General features: G+C 35.1%; 1 long non-coding RNA gene and 1 pseudogene across 3 annotated transcripts; both read right to left on the bottom strand.

Moving 5' to 3' along the window:
• Positions 1–707: 707 nt before the first annotated feature.
• On the bottom strand, positions 708–2,130 carry LOC147501443 (RNA demethylase ALKBH9B pseudogene; annotated as a pseudogene).
• Positions 2,131–3,691: 1,561 nt separating this feature from the next.
• Positions 3,692–6,954, bottom strand: LOC147501444 (uncharacterized). Of its 3 annotated transcripts, none has more exons than XR_015221384.1 (7): positions 6,586–6,947; positions 5,796–5,905; positions 5,077–5,203; positions 4,868–4,968; positions 4,665–4,754; positions 4,439–4,566; positions 3,692–4,311 (listed from the first exon to the last, which is right to left on the bottom strand). It is a non-coding gene; the product is annotated as an uncharacterized LOC147501444 (long non-coding RNA). The 3 variants fall into 3 exon arrangements; XR_015221385.1 differs by having other exon boundaries at positions 5,077–5,162; positions 6,586–6,945; XR_015221383.1 differs by having other exon boundaries at positions 5,077–5,905; positions 6,586–6,954.
• Positions 6,955–19,734: the final 12,780 nt, after the last annotated feature.

Consider the following 19,734-nt stretch of genomic DNA (forward strand, 5'->3'; position numbering starts at 1 on the left):
TCCTTCCCACTTTATAAAATGATTAGCTCTTGTGGAAGTAGGCACCATTGACCAAACCACGGTATATCTTTGTGTTGTGGTATATATGTTTTTACTGCTTTACATTATTATATATTGTTAATAGTTGTTTAGCGAGTTGGCCATGTTAGTTTGGTTATAGAGAATATCTAGATTGTTGTCTGGAGTTGTTATTGTTTAAATACAAGTTATATGTGTAGTGGGGAATCGATTGATATTGGTATAAAACACAAGGATGGATTTGGAATGCTTTAAGGTTGATATGGAAGGTCTTATTTATGAAGGCTGTTGGGGCATGGGAAGGTGTTTGAGGACAGGTAACCTGTCACAGGGTATGCACAGCTGCACAAGTACGTGTTCAAATTATGCACTACTTAACAAGTGATTGTACAGCCAAAACCAAACCATTGCGAGCACTTGTCTTGTCCAAACTTGTCTTGTATTCCCTTTGTTCTATGCCCCTCTTTGTAGATCAACAAGAGTTCTGCCTAGTGATTGCTATGGTGTTGAGTTTTGCAGAATTAATATCGGCTTATTGTTTTGTTTTTGTTGAAAAAGTTAATTGATAAGTTAGAACCTCAGGTAAAAACATCTGAATTTAGAGTACAAATGAACATTTAACTGACTCTTAATTCACTAAGTACTGACAAATTACATCATAACTGATTCAAAACTTTTCACTCTCATTCTACAACAATTTAAGATGGAAATATAGTAGTTGGTCTGCCAACAGCTTTGATGTTGCTTTCACTATCTCGTCGCACAAAGTGGAGGAAAATCATCGTTTCCAAACTGAGTAGGGCTTCTGCTCGTCTTCCTAGCTGTATCAGGTGCTGCATTTGACAGTCGATTCTGGTTTTGCGAGTTAGACAGTCGATTCTGGTTTTGTGAGTTTGACAGTCGATTCTGGTTTTGAGACTTTTGTTGGCTCGGAACTTGTTGAGCTGGTAACTTGTTCATCTGGGAACTTCCAAGAGGCTGAATGCCTTGCAACTCTGGGTCAGGTGAGAACTTGAATGGTAGCTTGCTGTCATCCATCTTCCTAAAAGTTATGGATATCCTTTTTTTATGAACCGCAGGAACACAATGCTTAGCTACATCTGCTCCATTGCCTTTCAAGATGAGCACGGATCCAATAGGTAAAGGTATCTTTGCAGCACCAGAAAATTCTCCTTCACCCGCAGGTCTTAAATTAGTACCAAATAGTATATTAGACTCGGTCAGGAATGACACCGTGCAGAATGGGCGAACGAAATCATGGTGGTCAATATGTGGAGGGATGCAATCTCCTTCGTTGTATATATTGACGATACAACTGTTCGGAATGCAGGTAGTAGGAAGAATACGCCACTTAACCATCCTCTTGATCATTGACTTGAACAAAGGCGGAATTGGATCAACTTCCTCATCTCTAATTATGCCTGGGGGTCTCCCTTTTTTGTCCACTGCATAATTGTAACAACACCCAAATTGAATCGTAACACGCCCCTTGCCGCGCATCCACTTCTGTGGTTCTAAGTATGTGCGTTCTCGAAGCTCTCTTGATTGTCCCATTCGCTGTAGATCGTAAACATATTCAACAATTTTCTTCTGCTCTTCGTCATTGAAAACTCGAGTATGTAACTCAAGTCCCTGAAGAACATTCACCGGCCTCCCCTTAACCCTTTCAACGCATTCAAAATCTTTCTTCCTACCAACTAGCGACATCCTTTTCTGCTCCTCAGGTAAACTCATACTCGAACTCTTCTCATCTGCTGATACCTTTATATTGCTCCCACTCAAAGATAATTTCGCAATATCGCTGTTTAATATCGCTTCATTAGCAATCGAACAGCCAACTAATTTCCAATCAAGTGGTTTACTCATTCTTTCCATTTTCAATCTTGTTTCACTACTCAGAAGAGAGATTTCCTTCTTGATAAATTTTCCGGCCTCTGTAGGTGCTGTGGTGAAGTTGAACAGAATTGGTATAACACAAGGGGCCTACTCACGTATTTATAAGCGTGGGGTGTAGTCAGGATCTGGAAGTGTTGCTTAATTTGTAAACCTGAAGTCCAATGGATTCCGAATACAAGTTGGATCCTACTTTCTATTTTCCATCTTTCTATTTCAGTGGGAAACTTGGCTTCCAAGTTCCAAGTGTTCACACGTAAATATTGGACATGGAATTAGTTGTTACTTTTTGTGAATCATCATGGAGATTGCCATACCAAAACGCACGGTATTGAAATGTTTCAAAGTACTACTCATTCCACGCATATGGATGGATGAGGGTTTCTGACAACCTCTTGACGAAGATAACCTTCAAAATAAACCATCAAGTTAACCTTAAAAAATGCCAAAATCATTGGAACTTAAACCCATTTGTGGAGTCTATCAATGATTAAAATTTCAATTATTTTACCTGTATGCAAAGAAAAATTCAGGTTTTGAAATTTCAACATTATAGATAATAAAATTTAGGAAGTGATAATCTACTGCCTACTCTTGAAATCTCGACAGTTGCGAGCATATAACATTATTGTGTTCATCTTATGTTCTAATTGCTTGAGGTTTAGATTATCAGTGGTAAAAAAAAACGAGCCCGTTATATGAACTCCACCACCAAAAGTGGATTTATAAGATGAATTGAGGGCTGATTTTTTGTGAAGATAATCTTCTCATAATGGAGAATCTTCCTACAGAAAATCAGCCCAAACAAAAATATTTAACCTTGTCAAAAGTTGTTTTGAAATTTAGAATATTTAAATCGTTGGATAATTTTATAACATTGTAATCAAATTTTGATATGTCTAGATATCTTCAAATGTGCTGATTTTTTCTAAGGATGATCTATATTGTGAGGAGAGTATATCTCCACAAAAAATGTTTTTCATGGTGGAGTTTTTTTTAGAATTCGCATAAATGGAGTTTATATAACAGGAAAAAACAAACCTAGATTCAAAAACAAAAAATAAAAAGGTTGGGTTACTCAGATGGGCTCCAGTAGGATATGAACAACAACGAATGTGACTTGCTTCATGCGCTAATGAATTTGTTTAAGGTAGGGTTTGCCGGTCTGCTATTAATAAGAGCATCTTTAATGACACTAGCAAAATGCACATGCTCTGCATATGGATGGCAAATAGGTAATGTTGACAATTATTTGTATTTGAATGTTGATAGGTATTTGTATGGCAAATAGATAATGTTGACAGGTATTTGTATTTGAATGTTGATAGGTATTTGTATTTAATTTGAATATAATATCGGTGTCTACATTTCATTTTTATGAAATTATGTTATCATACTCAGTTCATTAGCTTCATAAACTGGCATGCTAAAAGAATATGGAAGATGGTAGCCGTTAAATACCGTCATACCATATATCTGCATGTACATACTCAAAAATTTCAAATATGATCGTGTGTTCAGAGTGGCGACATATATAATCTTAGAAAAAATATTACGTAGTTTTAGAGGTAGAACTTGTAAGTGTGGGACACAATTAGATAATACTGTGTAAGTTCAAAAAAAGTAAACAAATATAATTGTCCATCGTAAGTTCTAACCTGAATTGAAGTCTTGACGACATGGTAAACATAGGCACGAAGAATAATTGCTTCCTCTAAATTTGACGGAAAAAGATAGTAATTGCCCCCTCCATTCCATAGACATAAAATAATAATAATAGTAGTAATAATAATAAAGTTTCCACTAAATAAGCAATCTGTAAGGTGTGGACTTTCCTCAACTACAACAGAAACCTTAAAGGGTCATTGACTATAATTAAAATACAAATGACGTGAATACTAACATTAATGTTTTCCTAATGTTCACAATTTGACCAGTATTACAAAGAATTTTTTTCCCCACTTTCTAAATATACCTGCTGAAATGGCAATATGCATATGCAAGGTACATCCTTGAATGACACCCAAATCTTATAGAGCAACTTTAGATATGGGAATGACACCCAAAACAGGTACATCAGTGAACGCACGAAACCGATAAGACCCTTCGCATCACTCCAGCATGCCCATCCAGTGCGTCCTGTGAGACTTGAACACTACAATTACTATATTGGTAAAGACCGACTTACTACATACTATCACTTGTAGAGGCTCCAGTTAACTGCTTTTCCTTGATGAAGTTTTAAGTAGCATAAATTAATCCCTCACGTCAAGGTGTTGGCTTTCATGTATTGCTTTGTAGCACTTGGGACTGCATAATGGAAGCTCTGACTTGGAATCTCGATATACTTATGGATTGGTGCAGGAAGAACCAGCACATTTTTCACAAGGAGGTGGGTAACTGAAAGTCCAAACCAAATACCTCGTCAATTTTGTAAAAGAATGTAATGTGCATATAGTTTAGAGGGGATAGGCATGTCATGTCTCAATTTTGATCCCACGAGAATGAAGCGTGGAGGGATTTTCACCTGCACGGCTTCGAGCTAAATATACTTGGTAAGCCAACATCTTCTGAGAATGTAACGACTGTTCCAGTAGGACGAATGACCCATCTAATAGTATTTGGTGGAAGTGTCCATGCATTGGCAGCCTTCTCCTGGCAGCAGAAAAATATTGATGGCATAAACAAAGGGCTGTAGATACCGGACAATAATTTTTAACACAAAGATTAAAATTTTCAATAGGCCTCTGTACCTGTGCTAACTCATCTCGACGCTTCTTTAGCTTATCTTCTCGCTTCTTCCTATTCGAATCTTGACCCAGTATTTTCCTAATAGCCTCAGCCTAAAAAACCCCCAGTTAATCATTTGTTCATTTAGAATTCTAGAAGTTGACACTTAAGGAAATATAGGGAAATACAAATTATAGAAGATGTTATACATAAATAATAGACAAACCTCAGACTCCTTAGCCGCCTTTGCCACTTGCACTCTACGTTTTTGAGCAGCCTCTGCCTTTTTCAGCTGTTGCTACACTTTAGTAAGCTTTTCTCTATGCTCTGCTCACCCAATAACCAAAAAAAAATAGAAAAGCTTAATGGAAAACCAACAGGTTCATCTAAAAAAATTCAAAGGACGACAAAAAAAAAAAGGTTAAAAATTGTTACTTGTAGGTGGAGCAGGAGGCAACCCATTTGGGAATTCAATCAAACTTGTCGATGCATCTTTGCCCGACTGAAGCGCTCGTTGACGTCTTGTAAGAGACATTTGGTCATATTCAACCAAAGAATGTGACTTTGGTTTATTAAAATACAGATTAGTATATTTATTGAAGGACCAAATTCATAATGTTGGTTGGCACATTTCTCAACTTGGTCGATTTTTTCCACTTGAATTTCTACTTCTAAATGATGAGTACAATACACATATATGTACATTGATTACAATGGCAGAAATGTATTCTTATTGGTTAATGAATGATTTTACCGTGCTGAACCTAAACCATAAACAACAAAACCCATGTACCTGACTACCTGCTTAATTATCGAAATGCCAGCACCATACATTGCCAGTTATTTAGATTGGAAACTGGAAATGGGTTTAGCATGCAAAAGATATTCGATCTTTAGCCATCACACAAAGCTCTTAGCACACCAAGAGTGGTAGCTGTGGAAATTAAGTTCATCACGATTGACTTGTGTCATTTACTTCTTTTGAAATCACAGGTTTCCTCATGTGGCGTTAGTGTTGCTACAATATAATCCCCCTTTAATATTTTTTCATATAATTCTTTATGTGAACCAAGAGTAGATTACCTTAGATATATAGCTAAAGCAGTTCTATAAACAAAATCTGGTGAGAACAGAGAAAGTGAAATGAATCAAACCTTTGCAAGCAGACCTCTAAACTATTAATTCTATGGAGTCCTCTTTTGCATGCTGGTAATCCATATACACGTTTATTTATCTTTTCTATCAATATTTTGAGCTCGGGCCCCTTGCAAAGAGATTAGAGACAAAATGGTTAATAAAATGAGACGTAACATCAAACTCAAAAACATTGGAATGATATATGAGAAAAAACAAATGTATGTTAAGAGATGAATTTACATGAAATGTGCGCAATAAGATCAAAATTCTCAGTAGACAATCTTCATAGTATGTATTACATATCTAAAAGTTTGAGTTACCTAATCCCATTGAAACAACCATTGCTTTAACCAGTAAAAACATTCCAAATCAATGCAACAATATAGAATGAAAATATACTAAAACCCACGAAATGAAACGAATACAATAAATCTTTGACAAACAACTCCTCAACTTTTTTTTTTCCATGGTAAAATTTTTTATTCAAGCAAGACATAACGTGCTAACCTTAAGTGATGTGAAGGACGAAACTTGATACCTTAAGACAAACTTTTTTTGGCGTGAAGAAAAAGGTTGAAGGAACTTGGGTATTAGCATAGATCTCGACTTTTTTCTCTTTTTTTCGGAGGATTATTAAGTAGGAAAGTGTTTTTAGTAGTTTCTGATGTTGCAATTAGTATATGGTTGATCAATATGACTTCATCCTTGCTGAACAGAGTTCCAATCTTCAGTCAAATTTCTTAAAAATACACATCATAAAGAACTATTCGTACAATTAAATCGGAATTTGAAGAGAAAAAAAAATACCACTTGTTGCCAGGGTACAACGACACGTAATTGACCAGCAACTTCAACAACTGATTTCTTCTTTCAACTTGTTATATCTTCTTCACGCTCAATTGGGGTTCCGTAAAACACCAAGTCTTCTTCTTCGCCATTTTTTATTAATTTTCAAATTGGGGTTTTTGGAAGCAGCAAATTTTGAGAGAAAGCACACAAAAAAAAATTTATGGGAGTGTGTACGTACGTGTGTTGTGTCTTGAACTCACAATAATTCGACCAAATTGAGGGGAAGATGAAGAAGTGTGCTCTCTCTCATGTCTTTTCATTTTTTTAAACGTCTAATTAATTACCTAATTAAATGACATTTATGGTGCGAACAATTCAAATGAGAGGCGTGGATTTGATTTTTTAATTCGCCAGATGAAATGACCAATAACTCCTAATTAAAGTACTAACCAATAGTTTCATTTAAATACAACTAGCAAACGAGCACGTGATAGGCAAAACCTTTTGATCAAGGTTAGAATGTATAAATATGAATTTTGTTTTTGGTTTTTATCCTTTGATAAAAAAATGAATTGTACTATTAATTTCCTAAAAGATCCCATTATTCATTTTCTACTTTGTTCTTAGTTGTTCTACACTTTTACTTGCAAAAATATTCACGGTACAAAGCTTTGCTATATGCTAAATCTGGTAAAGAACTTCCTAAGAACACCATAAAGTAACATGTTTGGAAAAGAAAAGAAAAAAATTAAGATAAATAAAGAAATATATGATACACGGCAAGTACAACAAATTACAGATAAATAATTTCCAATTTTGATGTCTTGTCCGGCGTTTTCTCTATCACAAGCAGTCGCGAGCAGGTAATACGATTTTGTGAACTCTAAAACAAAGGTAAAGTCCAAAACCACTATGCTAGTTTCATGAGAATATACGTCATACCAAATGGCTTGACTCCTCCAAGAAGCATTTTCCTCAGCAGCTTTGTGGCAATAGTTTTGGCCTTGACATGAGCTCTATCAAAGTCTTATATACATTTCTGGCATACCCTCACTTGCTACAACTCATAAACATTTTCTTCATAGCCTCTACATCACTCCTAAGTTGCAAACATTTAAGCTACTATGGATATGAGCGACGATTATTGTTGTGTAGATCTGTTAACATGTTAACAAAGGTTGTAATTTTCTGATCCATCTCCACCTCCCATGTCATTGAGGCTTCATCCATTCAGCTAGCTTTCTTGAATAACATAGAGGATGTATATCTATTAGTCCATGCTTGCAAAACACATAAGCAATTGCAACTGAGATGCTATGCCTAATTTAACTATTTTGTCGACTTCATTTCCACCAAAGCTCTTTGGCTCAATATAATCCTCCTAGGCACAAAGATGTAGTGCCTTACATGTAGGAGCTTTTATACTACAAACATATCAGAGATGCCAAAATAATTAACTTGTTATAGAAAATTTGCCAAAATGCTAATAGATTGCCCATAACACCAAAAAAACAATCAAAATTCAACGTACGGTGATTCCTACGATGAGTGCTCCATTGATTTATTAATGAGGCATGATCCACTTTAGAGATCATGGACTTAGGGAGCTTACTAAAATGCTCTAGCAGAGACATCCTACTCTACTTGGGAGTAGCGCACGAAAACAATGCAATCGAAAAGACCACGTGAACTTTTGTGGAATCTTGATAATTAAGGAAAAGGAAAAGGTGTGATACTGTTGAAGTACTAATCAAAATCTAATTCATACCACCTACCAAGTACAACTTAAGGAAAATGTGTTTCTTGTAGACTCATTGACACAAACACTTAACACCGTAATGTGATAAGAATATGGTTAAAACATGCATGCATTTTCTTACGTAAGCCTTTAAACCTGGCAGAGCACATGAGCAATACCCATATCTGTTTTTTTTTTTTTTTTTACCAGTCTTCCTAAAGATATAATGAATGAAGGACAGCCAGATAAATCTATCTTTAAACCAATTCACTTAGCCTACATATAATTCAAAGAACTGTGGACATAAGTAAATAATAATACAAAAGAAAACAATTATATATATAAAAAAAAATCTCATTAAGATGTTTTTTAAATCTCTTTGTATCATTGTATTAAAATTAACATAACCTAAAACCAACATGCACTACACCTAAACAGGATATGCGGTGGAGAAACTTTACTGAAAATATTTGTAACGGTTTTTATGCGTAACGAATTAGGCGTTATTAATTTGTTGATTTATTTTGTTACAGTTTTTTACCGTTACAAATTATTTATAGTAGTGATTATTTACCGTCACTGAAATAAATTACTAACGGTTTTTCAACATCAAAAGCATTAATTATTTCCAACAATAGTAATAGGTTTCTAACTGATTTAAAGCCTACGTTCCTTAAACTATTAGTAACGGTTTTTGCACCCATTACTCACGCTTTTTTGGCTACATGAGTGACTCAATTAAACAATGTCGTATTTAAAAAAAAAAAATGTTCACTCTGCCACCCATTTACCACCTTCACCTGTGCATAAAATGCCTCTATTTTTTTTTCGAGAATTCTACAAAAGTTATCAATAAACAGAAAACCTCATAAGTACCTCCGAGATCAAGTACTCCTTTTTATTACTGCAAATCACAACCAAAAAGTCATACATAATGAGTATACAAATTCTGAAATTTGATGCAAAAAAAAAATAAACATTTTATCAAAATCAATCAAAATTGATAGTAAAGTTTGTCCTCATCTCCTTCGACTATCTATGCATTGACCTTCCATGAATCTTGAATCCTAAAAATAACATAAATTAAAATATGTAAGACATAGGCAAAATGAAAGAAACATCCAATCCTGAATTGAGTCAATGCGAGCTAATTCAAGTATTAACAAAGTACCTCAAAAACTTTCCAGCCAAATGCTTTTCCATAATGCAGAACTTATATGAGTGCATAATGCCATAACCATAGTAATTACTACATGAAGGTATCGATACCATGTTTTTGCAGCTCTTGCAGTTCATGGATTCCCTACAAAAGTCCAATATAAGTAGTCAGATTTATCAACACGAACACATGATGAACAAAAAGGTATTCGACTTTTTTAGATGGCTCGTGGAGAAACCAATTAACTAAGCATGAAAACCCAAGTCATTGTAACCTAACTCATCAATACAATTAACATAGCATTATGGAACCAACTAATAAGCGGTAAAGGGCATTGAATTAAAACCAACTCACCTTCGTAAATACAACGCTCCGAGTTTTTCATAACTTCACCAACGAATATCACAGTAGAAGTTGTACCATATTATTCACTTGTATCATTTTGAGCAGCAGCGGTTCTCTTAATCATGGCGCCTTCAAATTTCGGATTTGCTGAAAAACATGAATTAAATATCAAGTGGCAGATAAACCCAAAACAACTACATTCACATAGTACATGCTGAATTCCTCGGCAATCATCTAAAACAATATCTAGTAAAATATGGTCAGCTTGTCACGGGGAGAATCACGATGTAACCATGTTTAATAGGCATCAAAAGACGACCCTAACTAAAATAGACAATGGCTATATAAATGTTCAAAAACAGATATAAACGTGTTGTTCAGGATAATTAATTAGGGGAAACACTAATGACTAATTAAGGTAGCTGATTAGCATTTTTCTTAAGAAAAGAGGAATCTATAGACTTCTTCAATAGTCCCTCTTTCGATGTGTAAGAAACTGAATATATAGTTCCAACACCACCAACCCACATTAATCGACACGTGGATAAAAGGAAAATTCAGCATGCTATGCATGATACTAAGTATGGATTTTCTACGTGTCCATAAGATTCTAATATCGTAAGGAAAAAAATGTTAACACAAATAAATTACTACAACCCTCAATTGTCTTTTTCGTTTAAGTAGGTAATCTTATGGCCGGTTTGTAATTTGTTGAGCACCTAAGCCTGTCCATTAGCAAAATCAAGCATGCGTAGAAAGTTGCAGATTCAGTCTTACTGCCTTAGTGGAACTTGGGCCACTATGACACTATCTACTCATATTTTGGCCCCCACTCAATAGTGGGTATGGTGTTATGATTTGATTGGCTAGATAGCGAATGGTAATTAATTACGTACAAATACATAAATAGTTACATATTAATATACTATACTTACTTGGTAGGGATGGGGTATTCAGGGAAGAATTTGGCCAGTATCTCCACAACATCACTGCTGTGCAGTACGCTCTTCGCACATAGATACCTTCCAGAAGTAGGAGTCTCATAATCGAGTATGTGAGCTAAATCCACGTCTCTAACGTGAACGCAAGTCTGTACCGAGTTGGCGTAGGTTTTCGCAGACCCAGTGAGGTACTTGAGTATGTGAACAATGCTAGCGTTGGCGATTGGTTGAAGTAATGGACCCACCACCAACACAGGGTTCACCACCACCAAATCTACTCGGTGTAAGTATTTACTTGCAGCCATATACAAATCACTGGAGGTTGGGGGTACACAACTCTGCAGAAAAAAGGGTTTTCCTTGCTATTCCACCTTTGCTCCTATAGGTGAGAGTTGTTCTATATTTTGAGAGGCAATCAACTCCAAAATCTGATTTTGTTCATCCTATGTGTCAACTTGTCAGAACATTGGAGCTATCACATTATAGGAGTCCCTCCTTGGTCCCTCCTTGATAGTTAGATCCTGTATTGCTGGTTAGAAGTTCATATTCTACCTGCAGATTTATAGACATCAGTTGGCAATGTGACTTCAAAGGATGAACCCTTTTAAGTCTGATGGTAATGTGTATATTCACTCTTTAATCTGTTTATCCAAGTGAATGAAGGCATTTCATATGAATATAAAATTTATAGAACTGCAATGAAACAAACATAACTAAAACGAAATAATCATAGCACTGAAGCTATTGTGTAATGCGCACTGGAACTGCATTGTGACTTGGAAACTTAAGTTCTTGTATTGTACTGTATTGTCACGATGATTTGGCTTATGTATCATTGTAGCTTTAGTTGCTACACTTAAAATGTCCACTGTAAAGAATTGTTACATTGGTTACCTGTATCACGTGCTCATAATCTAAAAGCAGGTCATCCATCAGACGGTAATTTTTCTGAAACTTACGCACCATTGTCCCACCCAACTGACATTCTTGCCGCTAAAATGTGAGAATAACTATGAATCAGGAAGCTAGGTACATAAAGATCAACAATAAGATTGGTGCAATTTTGAAAAGATACAGTAATCTTTATGTATCTCGATGAACCAAAGATTTGGTATAGCTTGATGTGTGATTTAACTATATAATAACTAATCACCCATAACCTATTTGTTCGAAACCATATTTTATGAATTGATGTCTTGAGTCTTGACAATTTGGAGCTGTGGTGGGGCAGGGGCATGTAAATTTCTATAGTACACAGCTGCATAGTGTAACCCTTTTCCCTCCTCCTTTATCTAGACTTGGGACCATCAACGTAAAAAACAGCAGTTTGCATTGGCAGAGTTAAAAATGTTTTGTAGCAATTCCAATGATCATGGAAATATTAAGGGCGAAAAGTGATATTAGAAAATCTAAACATAAAGAAGTCATATATGAATCAATGTATATCATGAGTAACTGAAATCACTATATGAAGACAGGACCAGTTATTGTATAAGTGAGAATTTAAATATTCTGGCAATACTCAATAATTGAAATATGATATCTAAAAATCACAATAATTAATGGAAATCTAATATGAAACAGAAAGAAAGAAGTGAATGGAAACATTATTAGTTACAACTACCATGTACTGCGACATGATATAATTAAATATTTGATCAAGCCATCACAGTGTATAAAAAGAGAAACAAAAATATGAATCCCAAATGCTTAGTACAGTCATTGAATATGGATCTAAAATTCAAAGTAGTATTCCAGAAACAAAGATCTAACCAAAACAACCAAAACAAATATCCAATTCAGTCATTCTTGATAGTAATTTCTAAATAGAATAATATAGTAATCAAAGCATTGGAAACATAGGACTATCCACAAAATCTATAACTAAATTAGAACATGAAAACATGAAGTAGCGGGTCGCAAGTCTAGGATATTCAAATTTAATTGTAAATGTACCTTCGAGTATGATACTGCAACACTTCAATGAATTTTTCGTCTGTAACATGCAGGGAGTAGCGATTAGCGAAAACTTAAAAGGAGGAAAAGAAGCAAAAAACCGAGAAGAAAACGATTTAGAGCAGTAAAATACTTATATGAGAGAAACGAGATTGAATTGTCTGCTGAAGATTAGAGAGGGCATGCGTTTTGGGTAAATGGAGAGAAATTAGGTGTGAGATGAAGATGTGTAAATTATAATAGATTCATTGAATCCAAAAGAATCGGTGTGTTGTTTGGGGATGAGTTTTTTTTAGTCTGGGAATAATTTCAATTACTAATTTGCCCTTAAAGAAAGTGGCAGTCTAGATTTATCTCAAAGAATCCCTCTTTGATGCATCAATCGATTATGAAAAAAAATGTAAAGGCGCAGAGATAAAGAGTTGAGAAAGAGATTGGTTTAGAGAAGATGACCGAATAGTTTAGTTTTTCTAATTTTTCAATGAAGAACAAAAAATTAGTGGCTGTCTAACTTTCCGGTACCCTTCCATCCGCTTTATATATAAGATATGGGTACCATATATTTACAAAAAACAGAAAAAGACCAAATTATCTTTGTAAATGGTATTTGGGTGTTTTGATTTAATTATTTATTCAGGGGCATTATGCGTCATAAAAAAACCTGGATGAATTTAAGAGGCCAAGATCATTATAGGATATGCTACTAGTAGAGATATGTTTTTCTTATCTATCAAACCAAATACAAAATAAATAAATAAAAAACACCATACATTTTCAATCCAAACATCAAAATTTTGTCACCAAATGACGCTGCTTTGGATACATCGTCGCAAGAATAGCTCACGCGGTTTTCAAAATACCACGCCAGAAAGCCCACAGTATAGCCCAAATACATAGTCTAAATTGTAGTGCGCTTGCCTCCCCCCCCTCGTGTCATATTTTTTTATATCTGTAAAAAAAAATTGGATTGAAAAAAATAAAATAAAAATTTATGTGATTACACATGTCTAGGCTATTAAATATGTTGGTATTAGTCATTCACCATTATGTGTATATGATGTTGTACAATATTGCAGGTGCCAACTAAAAAAGTTGGTAAAACATTTGGGTGATGATACTGAAGGGCTGTGACTCGAACCCGCCATCACCATAGAGTTACTGATCTCATTCAAAACAGACTTGCCACTAAAAAAAAAATGTTGTACAACTTTTGTTTGAATATATAAATGTGTTGTTAGTGGGGAAAAAAAAGTTGGATGCTTGCAGACAGAACACGCAAATGATTTTCTACTTGTTATTCCGATGGAGGGACTTGGGCAGCGTATATCGCCGATAGAGTATCATTCTATTCTCCGGTACTGTCTCATGATTCCTTTGTACTCTGATGGTAGTCTATGCCTTGTTTGCAAAAAGAGTAGACTGGATGCTTTCGAGGACCATGCAACACATATTGTAGACATTTTCTAGGATTCAAATACCGACATGATCATGTCAGAGACATTTTATGTGACGCATTTTGGAGGGCTGGGGTACAAGTGAAGAAGGAGGCTCCCGTCAATTTTCTCACTGATCCGAATGAGGGTAGATCGACGCTTCAGCCTGCGGATGTATTAATCTACAGTTGGTTAGAAGGGAAACATGCGTGTGTGTAATGTAACTGGAGCGGTCTGGGAGAAAATAGTTTTGGGATGATCCTACGGTGATATATTAATTTTTTTAAGAGTTCTACTTACTCTAAAAAAACTTGCCAACAAAATCACCACCCGAAATAAAAACCCCTGCCTTTTCCCCTCTTCACGGCAATAAAACCCCTTCCTCTTCACACCAAAAAAAAAAAAAAAAAAAAAAAAAGCTCTCTAGCAAGCTAAGTCACTCTCGCTCTCTAGCAAGCTCCAGTCAATTCATCTTCAGTAACCTTCTTCAAACAGTGGAGATAATAGGTACCCTTTTTGTTCTTTTTTAATTATAGTGGTTCTTGAGTCATAGATAATTTTTAATGCTTAAGTAATGTTGACATGATTTGTTAAGTGTTGAATTGGTTGGATTAGAACTCCCATATATACTCCATTGTAAATGCTTAAGTACTGAAGGAAATAGGCTCCTGAAAGGTTCAAACTCTTTTCCACTTTCAATTTTAATCTATATTTTAGTGTGTCAATGTGTGACCTCATGCAAGTCTACGTACAACAATTGCACCCTGATGGTTATTAATATATGTTGTGTTATTCCTTTATTTTAAAGTTAAAGAGGTAAAGAAATCAAAGTTGAAAGTTTTAGGTCTTCGTTATGCAGTTTGAATTCTCTCAAGGATTCACAAGTGAATATCTGAGGAGTCCACTCAATAGCTATGTCATCATTACTTATATGAAGAACTTGAACATTATGTCTTAATGCATAAATGATCCACAAATTGACCCTATGCCTATCACCAGACCTGGGTTTGTATCCTGGGGAAAGAGAAATTTTTGTATATCCGAGCCATGTCGTCGAAATAGTACTGACTCGACAAATTTAAAGAAACTGTGTTCTTCCTTGGATAGATATAAGTCGTGATTGAATGAAAAGAGGGGACAATAGACCAAACGTTTCTCCACCCTTTGGATAGAACACATGTTTGAAGCATTTCTTCAATTGGAAGGAACGATACAGTATGATAGATTAGAGGTAGTGGCAAACCAATGAATCTGTCCACTCCTACACTAACGTTCAGATTACAATATAAAGAATAATAACAATGGACGATGGAACATCTTCCTCGCCCAATCTTTTGGACACTTCGGACATAATGGAACAACATAACTTTAGAAGGCGAAGAAAATGTGGCAGCTCAAGTGGTCAGGGAGAAAGTAGTTTTGGGATGATCTAACGATGATTATAACTTTTTTATTTAAGAAATAACTAAAGACTTAATTATATGTCACACCCCGAATTTCGACAAATCGAAAAAAATAATATTTGTTTCCGACTCTTCAATTTTCGAGGTGTGATGTACTCTCAACTTCCAAAAACCCATAAAAGATTTTAAATAAACAAAAGTCCTTTTCATTACAAAAATTCACAAATATGATTAAGTTACAAATTTCCTTTCAATAACTCTTTAATTATAATTACAACTGAAAATACAAAAAAACATTTGTCTCAATTGAAAATCTATTGCACCTCAAAGGAAAACAAAACATATCCTGTAAAGAGACGCTGACGCGAACCACAAGCAGCAATCAACCTTCTTCAACACTAATCCTGTCAAGACTTATCAACTGGGTTCATTTTATGAACACACCCGATAAACAAACATGCAAATCGGGTCAGCATTATAAATAATGCTGGTATGAGTAGCCCTAAAATACAAAATATACTTATATATATATATACACAATCCATAAGGCAATTAGTTCCCCCACCGAGGCGCCTTAACTTCCCACGACTAATACTACATTCTTAATTACAATAATTAAGTCAGGTAGTTCCTCCACTGAGGCGGCTTAGCTTCCAATTCAATAATAATAAGGCATTTTGTTCCTCCACTGAGGCGCCTTAGCTTCAAACCATACTAAATCAACTGCATCTAATAATAAAATAACAAAACCAAAACTTACTCTATACTTACACTGGTGTAAGCCTAATCACAGAGTGGATCACACCTGCATAAATAATCAATCCAACTCACCCTTCTGCAAAACCATTGTGAATGCAGCATAACTTACAATAAATCATTTATTATAGATTTAACGTACACTTTGATATATCATCACAATTATTGTTTAAAGTTTATTCAAGTGTCTCTAGAATCACGTCGTCTTTATGTCTTACCTAGTTTCCCTGGCTACCACAATCGCTCCCCAACGCCAAATATGTACATCCACATGCCTCCCCTCATGTAATGGACCACTCCATGCATAATTACCCTAAGCAGGATATTGCATACCAGGTAACCACACGAACGACATTACGTGGGTACTACCACTATTCGGCATAAAATATCACATTTAATATATATCTTAACATATCATATCGTTTAACAGAACAACAATTTCAACATACCACATAATGTTTCAATTGCTCCAAACGTACCGCATAACATTTTTATAGTGTTTTAGGAATATCATGTCTCTTAAAATTTCACTCTTGTCACGTGTAAATAAATACATAATATCAACGTCAAATCTTTCTTAGATAATGACAAACAAGTTTATACAGGCTTCCACAACATTCTACCATTTGATTAGTCCATAAAATTAAATATATAAAAAAAACAAAACAAAGTCAGTCGGTCGGTCGGTCAAACAATCAGCGGTAAAAGTCAAACCAATACCGATCCAAGTCCCAAACCGGTGTTCCTCCAAACAGGTCCTAACCCAAACCCCTGTTTAAAACAGTTCAACCCATTGTCCTAATCCAATTAAACAAGACAAATCCCCAAAACCAAGGCTCAAGCCTTTATAACCTAGCCCAAAAGTCTAAACAGATTTAAAACTCAAACTGTCCCACACTGTCCCACTTTAAATCATGTGAGCCCAGCCCAAACAAAATAGAATCGGCCCAAAGGAACAAAACTAATGTGGTCCGGCCCAAAGACACATTAACTTAGTTCCGGCCCAACCAAACAAAACTAAAATCTAGCCCAAAGAAAACAAACCCATTAGTTTTGGCCCAAACCCAACAATCTAAACAGATTTAGTGAAATTAGAATACGTCCGGGAGCACCGGATCGCATTCTCTTTCTTCTTCCTCCAACAGATCCATCCACCACCGGATCGACCACCACAAGTTCCACCCACCGGCACTCCTAAGCTAACCGAAATTGTTCAGGGGAAAAACCCCAACTACTTTAACAAAAACAAAAAACTCAATTCATTAAATCAATCCCCTTCCTCCAAACTAGATTTGGACCGTTCGCCATTAACGCTCCTTCAGAGCTCCAACAACACCCCAAACTATATACAACAACCAACCAAAACAAAACCAATTCGCCCAACCCGAATTGCTTAACAAAAGGAATCCGACCACCAGTGGTTCAGATCCGAAAAATCAATCTCCCATCTCTCCCAAAAACTCCACCATTTACAATAACCACACAACCCCTGATATATAACAAAGGAAACAAATGTATAATGAATGAAATCACAATCTATTAACTATCCTCAAACAATTGGATCTATATTGAGTTCTTGCCTACTAAACCAAATCTATTTATCCTGTTTATCTACTGAACCAAATCAATCCGCAAGTTGTTTTTGCAATTATTAACAGTAAACTTGATTCCAAACATCACCGAAAATTTCAATCCCAGTATATATATATATATATACAATCGATAATTTACGTATTATTTTTAAACTTGCGAAAATTATACAGTGTATAAAAATATCTACTCACCTTTGTATCGTCAAAACAGAGTATATAGAAAAATGACGCTGATAATCCAATCATAAGGGCAAGCTACAAGATGCACAATCCACTATGTCTCCGTTCTTCTTTGTGTTTTAGTTGTTTAGTTCTAAAAACTTATTTTTTTGAAAACCCTTCATTTTTGATAAATTCTTCCATTCAAAAGAATTTATATTCTGCCTAACATTTTTGAAACTTCCAATTTTACCAACTATCTCTATTCCTAATTATAGAATATTATTTTCTATTAAAAATATTCTATTTATTACATACCTTATATTAACACTTCTTTTGAAAACTTTCCAACTATTAAAAATCTCTACACAAAATTCAAAATTCAAAATACTTGTTTTCCCTCTTTTCTTTTTCTATCAAAAAGTCAAGCCCACATTTACTAACCCGTTGACCTAGAAATAAATATCAAATTCTGAAATGTTAAATATTGTTACGAAATAATGGAAAAATAATTTGGGGTCTTACATTATACTTAAAGAAACAACTAAAATAGCCGCCAAAGAAAGAAAGTGAAAAACGTAGCCAAATGGCTTGCTGCTAGCGTCCGTTTCTCTGCTGTGGTTTTCAAACTTCCCTACCTTTGGTCTCCAAGCCTTTAAACAACGATATGATTATTCTCTTCCCTGTGTTATTTACTATTACGTATAGGGAAAGGAAAATGGAAAATTATTAAGTAACAGTAAGGAAAAAAGGATTCTAATAATCTAATTGTTTGATCCTGATTTCAATCAGTGTTCCATATTCTCATCCTATTGTTGATTTGTGTTTTACATATTCTACTTTGATTTCTCCTCCACGTATGTTGGTGTTGGAATGCTCTGCCCTTGTAGCATAAACATATCTATGCTTTTTGGGGCTATCGTATCATGGGGAATCATGTGGCCACTTATTGAAAAGAATAAAGGCTCTTAGTACTCTGTAGAACTTTCATCGGGGAATCTTGGCTCCATACAAGGATACATGGTAAATTTTCCTACGCATTATATATGTATAGATGATAAGGTGGATAGAGCTTAGTTCAGTGATACCATGTTGAATACTTAGAAGTGACTTAGATCAGATAACTACTCATGATATGGTATGGGTTTGTACACATTTTACTTCGTGCAGAGTGGATTGTTTAGTTAACTATTACTTGAGGTATTAATTTAACATTTTAGTTTGGAATACCTTTAATCCTCACTGTTTTCTTTGATTACCACCTAACAGATGTAGACAACAAAAGTTCGAGGTGAAAAGAATTCTTTCAAAGCTGAATTTTTTTTATGAAGCTATTCACTTTATAGTTTTCATTTTTTCCTTTTATAAAAGTTTGTTTAATGTGGGGTTTCTGTACTCTTTGCAATGTTATACGAAGTTTGATAAATACTAAACTAAATATTAGAAGTTGTTCTTCAAGTCATAGTGTAGAGCGCGCACGTTCTCTATTCAAAACACAATTAGAGGGCGCCCTCGCCTCGTGCTTAACAGTCTTCTAGTAGATACAGCGCGCCTGCCCTCAACCTGTGCCCGCGCCTCGAGTCAAATACACCGCACCGTTTGTTTTGTTCCTATTTAGAAACTTGTAATCTCTATATAAACAATTGTAATCTCCTTAGAAATTAATCAAGTAAATATTCTCAAAT

The sequence above is a fragment of the Coptis chinensis genome, chromosome 4, assembly GCF_015680905.1.
Source record: "Coptis chinensis isolate HL-2020 chromosome 4, ASM1568090v1, whole genome shotgun sequence".
In the NCBI taxonomy this organism is placed as follows: Eukaryota; Viridiplantae; Streptophyta; class Magnoliopsida; order Ranunculales; family Ranunculaceae; genus Coptis; species Coptis chinensis.